Below are 12,330 nucleotides of genomic sequence, written 5' to 3'. Positions count from 1 at the left end.
CGGGATACGGACTTACGCGGGTGAAACCGCGGGGCACAGCTAGTGCTTTATATATGAGAATTTTTGAAAGAATAGAAATAATTTAATCATCAGGCGGGATTCGAACCTGCGTCTTTGCCAAACCGTAGCATGGGTACGAAGTAAAAAATTCTAATTGTAACATCTACTTTATTTAGAGGTACATGGCAGCCTCCTGTGACTTGATGGACCGATATTTTTCAGTTTGTTTCGATGAGAACCAAACCGGGAAGTTCTCAAATGTTTATTTTAGGAACCACATAATAAACTATTCATATTTATGAACAATGCTATCAACGCTGAGGTAACAGTTCAATAGTAAACTGAGTTATGTTATTTGTAAAGTAAACATTTAATGAAACGTTGCTCTATATTAGTTTATCACAGTCATCAATTTATATAATAAATTTTGTAATAAAATGAATATAATCTAGGCAGATTTTCACACTTTCATCAACTATTCATAGCTTATATAATATTGTAATATTCATCCTATCCTATTAATCCTACTAATATAAATGCGAAAGTTTGTAAGGCTGTGTGTTTGTTGCTCTTTCACGCAAAAACTACTGAACCGATTGCACTGAAATTTGCTACGTAAACAGCTGTACAACTAAAATAATATATAGACAACTTTTTATCCCGATATTCCTACGGGATACGGACTTACGCGGTTGAAACCGCGGGGCGCAGCTAGTAGTTTATAATTCATAATTCAAAATTCTTTATTTGCACCAAAAGGTAACTTCTCATGTATCACCACGATAGCATTATAATCGTTTCCTTACCATACATATAACAGCTATTACATACCCCAACATCGTATGGTATATTTGAAATCAATTCATGCATGTCACTCTCCACTGCATTCAATATCACAAAAAATAATATGAACGTCACGACGCGTACGAAGTGCATTTCTAACTCCTAGAGGTTCAATCGACGGTCGGCTAACGTAACGTTTGTTAAATTAAATATTTATACTTCGCTTGTGACATTTGTTTTAGCGGTGATTCATTGTGGTTCAAACGATCATGTATTAGTCGGGCAATCTTAGCTGTACATGATAAAAGCGAAGTCCCATGTCCCAAGTGGAGTTTGGGCCAGATGATATCTGTTTCACTGATCAATTTTCTTTATGAACATGTAGATATGATTTCTTTTGACAGACTGAGACATTTTTAGTGCTTTCCCACCGGGAATCGAACCCAGGACCCCTCGATTCTTCGCTCACGCGTTAACCACAGGAATGTATGTATTATTGTTTAGATTGAGATAAACAACGATGATATATATCATTGACTTCGAAGAAGAACGTGAAAATCATTTTTGCTTCAAACACTAAAAAGAGATACTTGTAATATACTAAAAATATTTAGCTGAGGGGCTATTTTCGTTAGATTGAATCTAATCTTAGAAACTACTAGACCGATTTGAAACATTCTTTCAGTTTGATAGTGCATCTATGGAGGAAGGTTATATAACATCCTGTACGATGTAGGTAAATCGAGGGACATAGCTAATCTTAATATATATAAATCTCGTGTCACAATGTTTGTCCTCAATGGACTCCTAAACCATTTACCCGATTATAATAAAATTCGCACACCATGTGCAGTTCGATCCAAATTGAGAGATAGGATAGTTTAAATAATTTTAATTAGGATAAATGACAACCCGGGCGGAGCCGGGGCGTGCAGCTAGTGTATTATAATAATCTATCAGTAAACCTTAACCTAAACCTTAAACAAAATTACTGCGTCTGTTATATATAATATCCAATCTTTGCTATTTACCTAAGTGATAGTTTTCACCCGACTACGGAAAAAGAAGGGTTGTGATTTTGACCGGTACGTTTGTTTGCTTGTGCGCATGTTCATCTGTTCGTTCATAGCTTGTAAACTACTAATCAAAAAGCAACAAATGATGTATCATTAGAAGCGTCTTGATTGTTCGCTGGTTACAGGCTATGTGACGTCACACTTAATAGAATATGGTGCTCTCTGGAGGCAGTTTAGTTTTACATAGTCGGGTTTTAATTTTTTAAACGTATTAGCTGTCGATCTGGTAGGCCTTTTCTTTCTTTCTTTCTTATACGGTTCACAAACAAACAACGTTACATTAACGATTCAAGCGATGCCACACTTAATATTTGCCACCTATATTTTAATTACATATTCCTCACGGGAAACGAGACTAAAATTATAATAAAAATACATTTGGTAGAAAACAGCGTCATAAACGTTTACAGATCTATAAAGCCGTATCTTTATGTGTTTTGTAATATTTATAGGATTTGAAATGGAAAAAATGCTGGCAGTTATAACATGCTTGCCTTACCTTAGCTTGCGTAATTTTCTGTTGAATTGTTTTAAAATAACTTAGGATGTATTCTTTATGGTACATCGGGCAACTGAGCTGGTAGTTCATCTGCTAGTATGTGATCACCACCGCTCACGCGTTACTAGCTTTAAAGGGTAAGATAGGGAAAGCAGACGACAGGAATAAGAAGGGACTGGGAAGGGTGAAAGAGATACAGGCATCAGGTTGGTTATATATACGTAGCTAGCTAGTCTTTGTAACAGTTTTGTTAAATCGGTTTCTTAATTGAATCTTTATCTAATAACTGTGCATGGTTTATGGTTCTATATTATAAATGGGAAAGTGAATCTGTCTTTCTGTTTCTCTTCGACCACTGAACCGATTTGGATGAAATTTGTTACAGAGCGAGCGAACACACGGGTGGAAAGCTTTTTAGGTAGAAACTAAAAATAAATATATGTAATATCAACATAATATACTATACTACTATAGTTTTCACCTACTACAAATACTAGTATAAGAGTTTCGTATTTATAATATCAGTTTTATCAAGAAATAACAATACAAAGTATAAATTAGCTGCGCCCCGCGGTTTCACCCGCGTAAGTTCGTAGTAGGAACATCGGGAATCGTTCGTAGTAGGAACACCCGTAGGAATATCGGGATAAAAGTGGCCTACATGTTATTCCAGTTATCCAGCTGTCTACGTTTCAAATTTCATTGCAATCAGTTTAGTAGTTTTTGCGTGAAAGAGCAACAAACACACACACATCTTTACAAACTTTCGCATTTAGAATATTAGTAGGACACAGATTATTTACATACATTTTTTGTCTTTGACATTCAAATATTCAGATTGATTTATGCTTACATTCTTATCTATATACTAAACATCTTACGATTGAATCAATAAAATAACTAGAAAGACGTATAAACACACTTTTACTCAGCTATATTCTCTGTAACAACAACAAGGAATATCACAAAGTACGAATTACAATGACTGCTTCATGCTTAATGCTGAACATTATAGCGACATGATAAATATCTCTGTCGTAGTATTCGCGACATTGTTGGGCACAGAGTAATGCGGATTTTCAGAGGCATTCATATTGCTGATGGAAATGAGATTAGAAATGTTGAAATGCACGGTGTAGATGGAAAATAAGAGAGGTTCATTGATACTAATTCAACAGTTTTTGGAGTTAGTTAGTTAGTTATTTTTTTTAATAAGTAATCATTTTGCAAAAATGAAACGTAGTGTTTTTTTTTGAGTGGGAAATCTTGCATGGTACATGGGCCCAGGGGAGGAGCCGTGGGTTATTTTGGATTCCTATTGACCAAAATCCCACCGTGTTCCGTGGAGCCGCTTTAGTGAAGGGGTCACGGGAGCTGGTTAGCATTCGTCCGTGCAATAAAACCCGTGGGTTTATTGCACGGATATCCTAACTTTGTTTACTCATACAGCCTATAAATATAATATAATATATTAAACTATCACAATATTGATGATTGCAACGACACCTTACATGCATTTCAATATTATATTTATAGCCTTGAGCAAAATGCGTTTGCGAAAGTAAGATGCCTAAACCATTGACCCGGTTTGGATGAAATTTGGTAGAAAGATAGTCTCTGACCCGAGAGCGAAGATATGATTATGTTTATGAACAAACGGGAACTTGGTGGGAAAAACATTAGTGTTGTCTATATGTACCTTTAATTAAACATAAAGGCACATATTAAATGCATTATGATAAATCATAAAAACCATTTTTTATGGAAAACAGAAACAATAATAAAATTGATTGCTCTACGAACAAGTTAATCTTTATAAATCGCTTCGAAAATGCCATTTGACTAATGGCGCCTATATAATCATGTGCCTTAGCGGAGATTAAATAATTCAGTTATTGTGTCACAATAAAAACACATTTGGTGAATTAATGAACAGATATATAATTATTAATTATATATAAATTATTAATGAACAGAAATAGAATAGAATATCGCCAAAATGTGATCTGTTTATCATCATCAGCAAACAAATTGAATTTCACTCTCATAACAATCATAATTTAGGCATTATTGTCAGTGCTCACTGAAATGCTGAAGGCTGCACACATAATAAATATGTCAAACTGAACTATACAAGAGACATTTACTAAGAAAACATACACCATACTCAGAACGAATTTTTATATTAAATTGGATTACAAAATATGTGAGCGAGTCAGTTTTACATAGTCCTTTATAAAGGTCTCGGATGACTGACGAAAAGGATTGACTTTCTGGTACATTACATTGGTGAAAAACCGCCAGCTTTCCCTTCCACGAATAAAAGCTTTTCCGTTCAAGAGTCTCCTTCAAAAGTGAGAGTCACCTCCCTACTAGTTAGGGCCGACTTGATGTTAGGGTGGAGGTACATTGAGATCATAATATATTTAATCGAATGGACATTTTAGTATAATAAATTGATTTTTCAATTTATCTGCACATGTGGATAACATCACCACTGCTTAACGGTGAAGGAAAACATCGTGAGGAAACCGGCATGTCTAAGAATCAAAAGTTCGACGACATGTGACATCTGCCAACCCGCACTTGACCAGCGTGGTGGATTATGGCCTGGACCCTCATAGGAGGCCTGTGTCCCAACAGTGGGAACATGCATGGGCTGATAACGGACATTTTAGTAATAGAAATGATAGATAAATTATTGACTACAATTTTGCAACGAAAAATTACATATCACATAATGGGTTTACTTTCTTTTATAATCATATTCAACTTTTTCTGGAAATAGCAGCATCAAAAGCAATATATGAGTTTCGAGACACAGTTCACCACTAGTTCGAAGGTCAGGGTCTGTAGTTTTTTGTACTACTGTTTCTGTAATAAATAAATAAATAAGTACCAAAAAAGGCATACGCATATTTTTTCGTATGTATCAGGACGAACATTTTCTTAACTAATTAAATTTATTTTTGAAACTATGCCCATAATATTATACCTAATCAACATAAGCGCAAGAATAATTATTCGTTACATATACTTGTTTATAAAATCAGGATTTCTATTCGTTATTTGTTTTACGAGTTTAAGCACTAAACAATTTCCTTCGCCAACGAAAGCAACATTATTGTTCGGACGCAACACGTATCATAAAGAAGTTCCACTTAAAAATATTTTTTTTATTTACTTTTCCCCAAAACTTAATAACATAAAACATGAGAATTTTTGAAGAGGCTAGGCGTTGCTACGGTTAGGCAAGAAACGCAGGTTCGAATCCTGCCTCGTGATCAAATTTTTTCTATTCTTTCAAAATTTCTCATTTATAAAGCATTTCAATGCTATAAAACTAAAAATTAAACATAAAACATGTTTATTTACTAACGTATATGCATGTCAGTAAGACTGACGAACGAAAAAAAAATATGTATTATACTATATCTATCTACTTGAGTTAGTGCAAAAAAAAATCCAAATCTAAATTAGTTCAACACAAAGTGCCCAGTGTGCACACCCGTGACTCGGCAACATAACTTCGACCGCGACTTCTGAACTCACAACCGCGTCACCAGCGGTAAGCGCTTGTGAGTATTCAGACTTATTGAACGTGTGGGACTTTGCCATTTAAAAACATATGCATCACTTGCGAGTGAGCGTTATTATGAGTACTCACGGATCGGAATTGGGAGTTAAATGGCCTAAAATCAAAAGGCCTTATAGTTAAAAGGAAAAACAGTAAACAGACGAGAAAATTTAATGTACGAAACTAAAATTTAATGTACGAACTAAAAAACTAAATCTAATTATCTATATATATAAAATTCTCGTGTCACAGTTTTCGTTGCCATACTCCTCCGAAACGGCTCGACCGATTTTGATGAAATTTTTTGTGCTTATCCGGTATCTTAAATGATAAGAGTAAGGCAGAACAGCGTTTGCCGGGTGCAGCTAGTCTAATTATAATTACGTTAATTTAATAAACTGAGATAAAAATTATCTAAAAAGTTTCTATCTTTACCAAAGATAAAATTTTGTACAAAGGCAGAGTAGGTCTATAGTAGCAGGAGTGGTTTTTTTATCGCACCTATTTGTACTCGAGTGTGGTACCGTGGTGCGAACTGGCCCAATTCGTGCCGAAGCGTGCTCTACATTGAGCAGTTGAAATAATGGCCGAAATAGAATTACGTCGTAAAATCAGTTTGATTTTGCCAGCTGCCATAACCAGAATCATTCAGAATAATAGCTGCTACCCGCGGCTTCGCTCGTGTGGGCAAAGAAAATTTACAGTTGTCGTACATCCGAACACGAGTTGTCATATATCCGAATAAATTACGGAGTGAATGAATTACGTATACAATAGAACTTCCGATGGGAAAGAGATGTTTTCAAGAACAAAAAGCAATTTATATTACTCTAGCGTACCTGTAGACACAAAATACATTATAAAACGATGTGAAAAAATGATACACAAATACACTTTCTTTTTTATAATACTAGGATTATTTAATGTATCACTACCAGTAATATTAATGATTTAAACATGCTTATCATATTTTTAAGACATGATAAGATTTTGCTTGTGGATGAGAAAAAATTGTGAAGTCACTCTAAACTATCTAAACCATTTTACGTTATAAGATATTTCTGTAGTATGGGAATTCAAGATGGCCACTACTTAGTAGCATTTATAAGTAGAAGCTGTTTAAACTTTCCTATGTGATTATTTATACTGAAATTATTTATTTATTTATTTATCTTTGGGAAACAAACAATACAATTATTCTTATAGATTATAGGCATATACCATACACATATCAGCAAAGTTTCCACAAAAAAATTAAATACTTTAAATATAAAGACATATTCGGTCACATACGGAATATAAATTAAATTATACTACTAATTAATTAAGATACATTAGCTGTGTGCTCATAATATCTATATATTACTAGCTATTCGCCCCGGTTTCACCCGTAGTATTGCCTTTATTATAGCCTATATCACTCATAAATTGCAGCTATCTAATGGTGAAATAATTTTTGATATCAGCTCAGCCGTTTACGTGTGATGGCGTGACAACTGGAAATAGGGATTCATTTTTATATATATTTGTGTAAGTGTGTGTGACAGAGTAAGAGTGAGAAGGAAATATAATCATATATACATAATTGTTTTTAACAAATATTATAATAAAAAACAATAGTGCTTCATTATTGCAAAAAAACAGCTAATCACAAGACGCAAAACCAGCCCCGTGTTTCAGCAAACTGTGACCTAAAAGGTTGTTTAAAGTTTGAAAGTTAGACGGTGAGCTTTAATTGGTTTCACTTGCGAGTTAATTGATTTTCTAGTTAGCGCTTAATAAGAAACTTTCAGACTTTAAGGCGTCACCACATCTTTAGTATGGTTATGAAATTAAATTATTAGTTTATCTATTTATTAAACACTTTATCGTGCTAGTATACAAATAAACCTTAAAAATATATTACAATTAGACCAGCACAAAAGATGACTTTGTCACTAAAGAGTGATCTCTACCAGGCAACCCACTGTGTGAAAAAATCGTACGAAGCAGGAGGTTTATTTTAGTATTTGCTGAAATTCATTGTGAACAATATTTACATTATGATTAAAGTTTAAATTATATATGTATTTTATGAGCGTTTTTGACGTTCTAAAATGCGACGAGTAGTTTTTAATTCAAATTTGTTTTTTTTTTTGTTAGTCGATAACCCTGTGAGTTTTTAAACGAAATTGTTAAATAGTTTTATATATTAATGTGTATCCATGTATAGTGCTAACCTTCTCCATTGAGGTTTGCCTGTCTGAGATCGAGCGACAATTCTTTTTCGAGAACGATAAGAAACAATCACCGCGCTTTCATTATATATTTTACAAGCGGTCCGCCCCAGCTTCGCCCGTGGTACATATATAGCTTATATAGCTTATAGCCTTCCTCAATAAATGGGCTATCTAACACTGAATGAATTTTCCAAATCGGACCAGTAGTTCCTGAGATTAATGCGTTAAAAAAACAAACAAACTCTTCAGCTTTATAATATTAGCATAGGTTTCCTATTAAAAAGTTATTTGATTGAACTATTTCGGTATGCATCTTTGCACTTAAACTGTGACGGGGGAAAACTCTGTTTTCTGAACAGGAATATCATGTACTACAATTAGTTGACAGACAGACAGACAGATACACTGGAATCCACTCGGTTGTGTGAATATTTTATGCCCACAGCCCCTGCTGGTCGGTTGGCCGTATGGAGATGGAAGATAGCTATCGATCGATTATTTTTAGACTGGTTGTGTTTACCGTTTCGTGTTAGTTAGTTTTGTTGGTGAGTTTGTGAGCTGGTTGTGGGAATTGAAGTGTTGTTGTGTTTTGACAGGTGAGTTATTGGAAGTGGGGTACCAGGCTAAAACTGATTTGTGGAGATAAATTTTGATGCAGGGATTTTTTGTGTGCCATAAGCAGGTAAATGAGCTGGTGGTTCGTCTGATGGTAAGCGATCACCACCGCCCATGAACATTTGCAGAGGTAGCCTCTGCGAATGCGCTGCCACATTTAAGGGAAAGAAGGAATGGAATGGGAAGGGTGAGGAAAAGGAAATGGGCCTCCGTTTCCCTCTTATTATGTAACAATTTTTTTTTTAATTTATAATAGTACCATTACCAATTTTATTTTTGTTTTTCAAATGAGTTTACTTAATTAATTGTCCATTTTGCAATTTTAAATATGAATTGTGATTTTACGTACTTAATTAATTTTTACGCAAAATATATACATGAATCTCACTATATATATCATACTAATATTAAAAACGTGAAAGTTTGCTTGTTTGGATGTTTGTCCGTCAATCACGCTGAAACTACTGGACTGATTTATTTGAAGTATGGTATACAAACAGTGTATGAGCTGACTTTGGTGATACTTTTATCCCGATTAAATATTCCCTTGGGGTAAAAAAGGAATCTTGATGTCCGGGAGGAGCCGGGACAAGCGTCTAGTAACAAATAAAAGAAGAAGGTCGCGGGTTCTAGCTAGTATATTAAAAAATCACGCTTCTTTGTAAACAAGCAAAAAACAACAAACACAAGTAACCGACAAGCTATTAATCACAAAACTATCGTTTTCCTCATTCCTCCATTCCCTATATCCATCCCTGTTTATTGGCTATGTGTGAAAGAGACAGTGAGCAGTGTCACTGACATCGACCATTGATTTATTATTACGATATAAGGTGGTTTGATAAAAACGGTTGTACAACTGTTTATGGCATTTTGTTATTTTATATACTACTAGTTTTCGGCCCGGCTTCGGCCGAGTTGAAAAGACTGCGGTAAAAACAACATAAGTTATATATAATTAATATATGGAGCAAATACAACACATCTGGTTCTAACCGATTCTTTCAACATCCACTCGTTAACTCTGTATTTCCATGACATAGGTTTTACAAGAACATAGTCAAGTGCCTAGACATGTATAATACGTTATTAGGGCTAGACTGTAGAATGCACTATCTTGACGCGAACGTGTGGCCACAGGACTGACGGTGTAAAGAAATAGTGCAGTGCATCTAGGACTAGTCTAGTCTAAGTGAGAAGAGCTCTTCGGATAAGGACTAACCATGTCCCAGCTCCGCATTTGTAACGGGATAACATCAAAGTGGGCAGTGAACACTATGTTGGAGACGAGCACGCGTCGGCACGAATGGGGCCAGTCCCGGGGAAGTACCACACCCCAACAGTAAACCAGCGTGAAATAGTAGCGTACCACTGTCTTCCGTTCGGTGAATGGGGGAGGCTAGAGGCCCATATCCTTTTCCGTTATCTTCCCAGTCCTTTTTTTTATTCCTCAAATTTCCTTTCGTGAAATCGGCAATGCATTTGTAGAGGCGTAAGGTCTGCATTGGACAATATAAAGTACTAGCTTGACCCCGCGGATTCACCCGCACATGTCCGTATTCCGTAGGGATGTCGGGATAAAAAGTTGCCTATGTGTTATTCCAGTTGTCCAGCTGTCTACGTACCAAATTTCATTGCAATCGGTTCAGTAGTTTTTTCGTGAAAGAGTAACAAACACACACGTCCTTACAAACTTTCGCATTTATAATATTAATATTCATTTTCATTGCTTTTTAAAATTGCATACAATTTGACGCAGGAATATACAAAGAATATAATGAAAATTTTTCGAAAAAATTTAAGCGTTCATAGAGAATGAAAGTATTTAGTATTGCCAGATGACAATAATAAAAATTATTGCTTATTAATTTAATTGCTAGAGCACGAAAACCAATAAGTTTTTACGAATACTGAAAGTTTTACAAAAAGCGTTTTAGGGGGTTTTGCAAGTCTCAATTACAACAATATATCGCCAGTTGCGCAGTTACACCTGCATTTCAGCATGATTACGCATTACCATGTCTAGCACATGTCGGTTCCAGGCAAACACGTTCGACACCGTAATCTTGCTTGTGATGGACTTGGGCCTACGGTATTAGTTAATCTATTTATGTATCTACAATCTGCATATACTAGCTCTCCGCTCGGCTTCGCTCGCTTCAAGAATAACTGCTTTGTAAGCGGGACATATACATATCGAAATATGGTTCTTAGTGAGGCGTAAAAAGCTTATTTTTATGTCCTTGGAGGCGAATTTTTAACTAGCGTTGCCAACAACGGAGGTTTATTTTGTGTTTTTTTTATAACTCTATAACTCCATGGTTTTTCATCCGATAGGGATGTTTTTTTGTGTTTGAAGCTTATTTTTATGTCCTTTGAGGCGAATTTTCAACTAGCGTTGCCAACAACTGAGGTTCTTTTTTATGTTTTTTATAACTCTATAACTCCGTGGGTTTTCATCTGATAGGCATGTTTTTTGTGTTTGATTGTAAATGTTGTCTTTTGGTCAGATTTTAGTATCTGGAGTACCTTCCCTCTCAATAACGCTTTTTTTTGAAGGGATTTATAGAAAATACTTCATACTGCTTAACTTAAATTAAAAAATAGTGCAGAAAATAAATGTGTTTTGCTTTTATTTGCAGTTATTACAGTCCCATTAACGATTATTTATTCCTATTTTTTAACAAACACCTTGTTAAGAATTGTTACGCCTTCTGTTAAGATTAGCAAATACGTCGCAGTATATGTATTTAATTTAATTAGTTTTAATTTGCAACAAATTAATTTAATACATTTTAGTATACTCTGTGGTGAAATAACCACACACTTAAGATTAACTGGAATTTTTAATCAACTAAGCCCTCATCAGAATTTTTAAATTTAAGCTACACTACTACATCTAAAACCGCCTCCTTGGCACATTGGTTAACGCGTGAGCGTAGAACCGAGGGGTCCTGGGTTTAATTCCCGGTGGGGACGCACAAAAAAAATGTCTCGGTCTGGCAGGACACAGAAGGCTGATCACCTACTTGTTCGTAAAGAAAATCGATCAGTGAAACAGATGAATATCATCTGCCCCATACCCCAGTACACGGGACTTCACTACATCTAAAAAACCCAAATTTCATTACGTGGTTTACTCAAGTAAAAACGCGCTGCAAAGTTAGTATTAGTTTACCGAAATCAAATAAAGAAGCATAATGGCGTCTATCGAAATCCCATTATCGGCACAGACAACAAAATGTCTGTCCTAAACACACAAACAGTGTACAAATACCGAAGTTTAGTCAAAAGATACAGCATATTTGTTTATTCGACGATCGATTCTCGATTTGAACAATGTGTTTTCGATATTGTCATTTGTGTGTGAGGCGTCTATTTCATAATACTTCGGGGCGCTTACTCCCGCCAGTATCGAGATATCCAATCGAGTTGTATTCGAATGAACACTGAATTGGACCTCTTGAAAACTAAGACAGCACACGATTGTGCCGTGTTCGAATTAAATTAAACTAGATCGTAAATTTCCATCTATTCCGATACTATAGGTACATTTCGAAG

The sequence above is a fragment of the Zerene cesonia genome, chromosome 15 (assembly GCF_012273895.1).
Source record: "Zerene cesonia ecotype Mississippi chromosome 15, Zerene_cesonia_1.1, whole genome shotgun sequence".
Lineage (NCBI taxonomy): Eukaryota > Metazoa > Arthropoda > Insecta > Lepidoptera > Pieridae > Zerene > Zerene cesonia.
The sequence above is the reverse complement of the archived record's forward strand: the minus strand, read 5'-3'. Positions refer to the sequence as shown.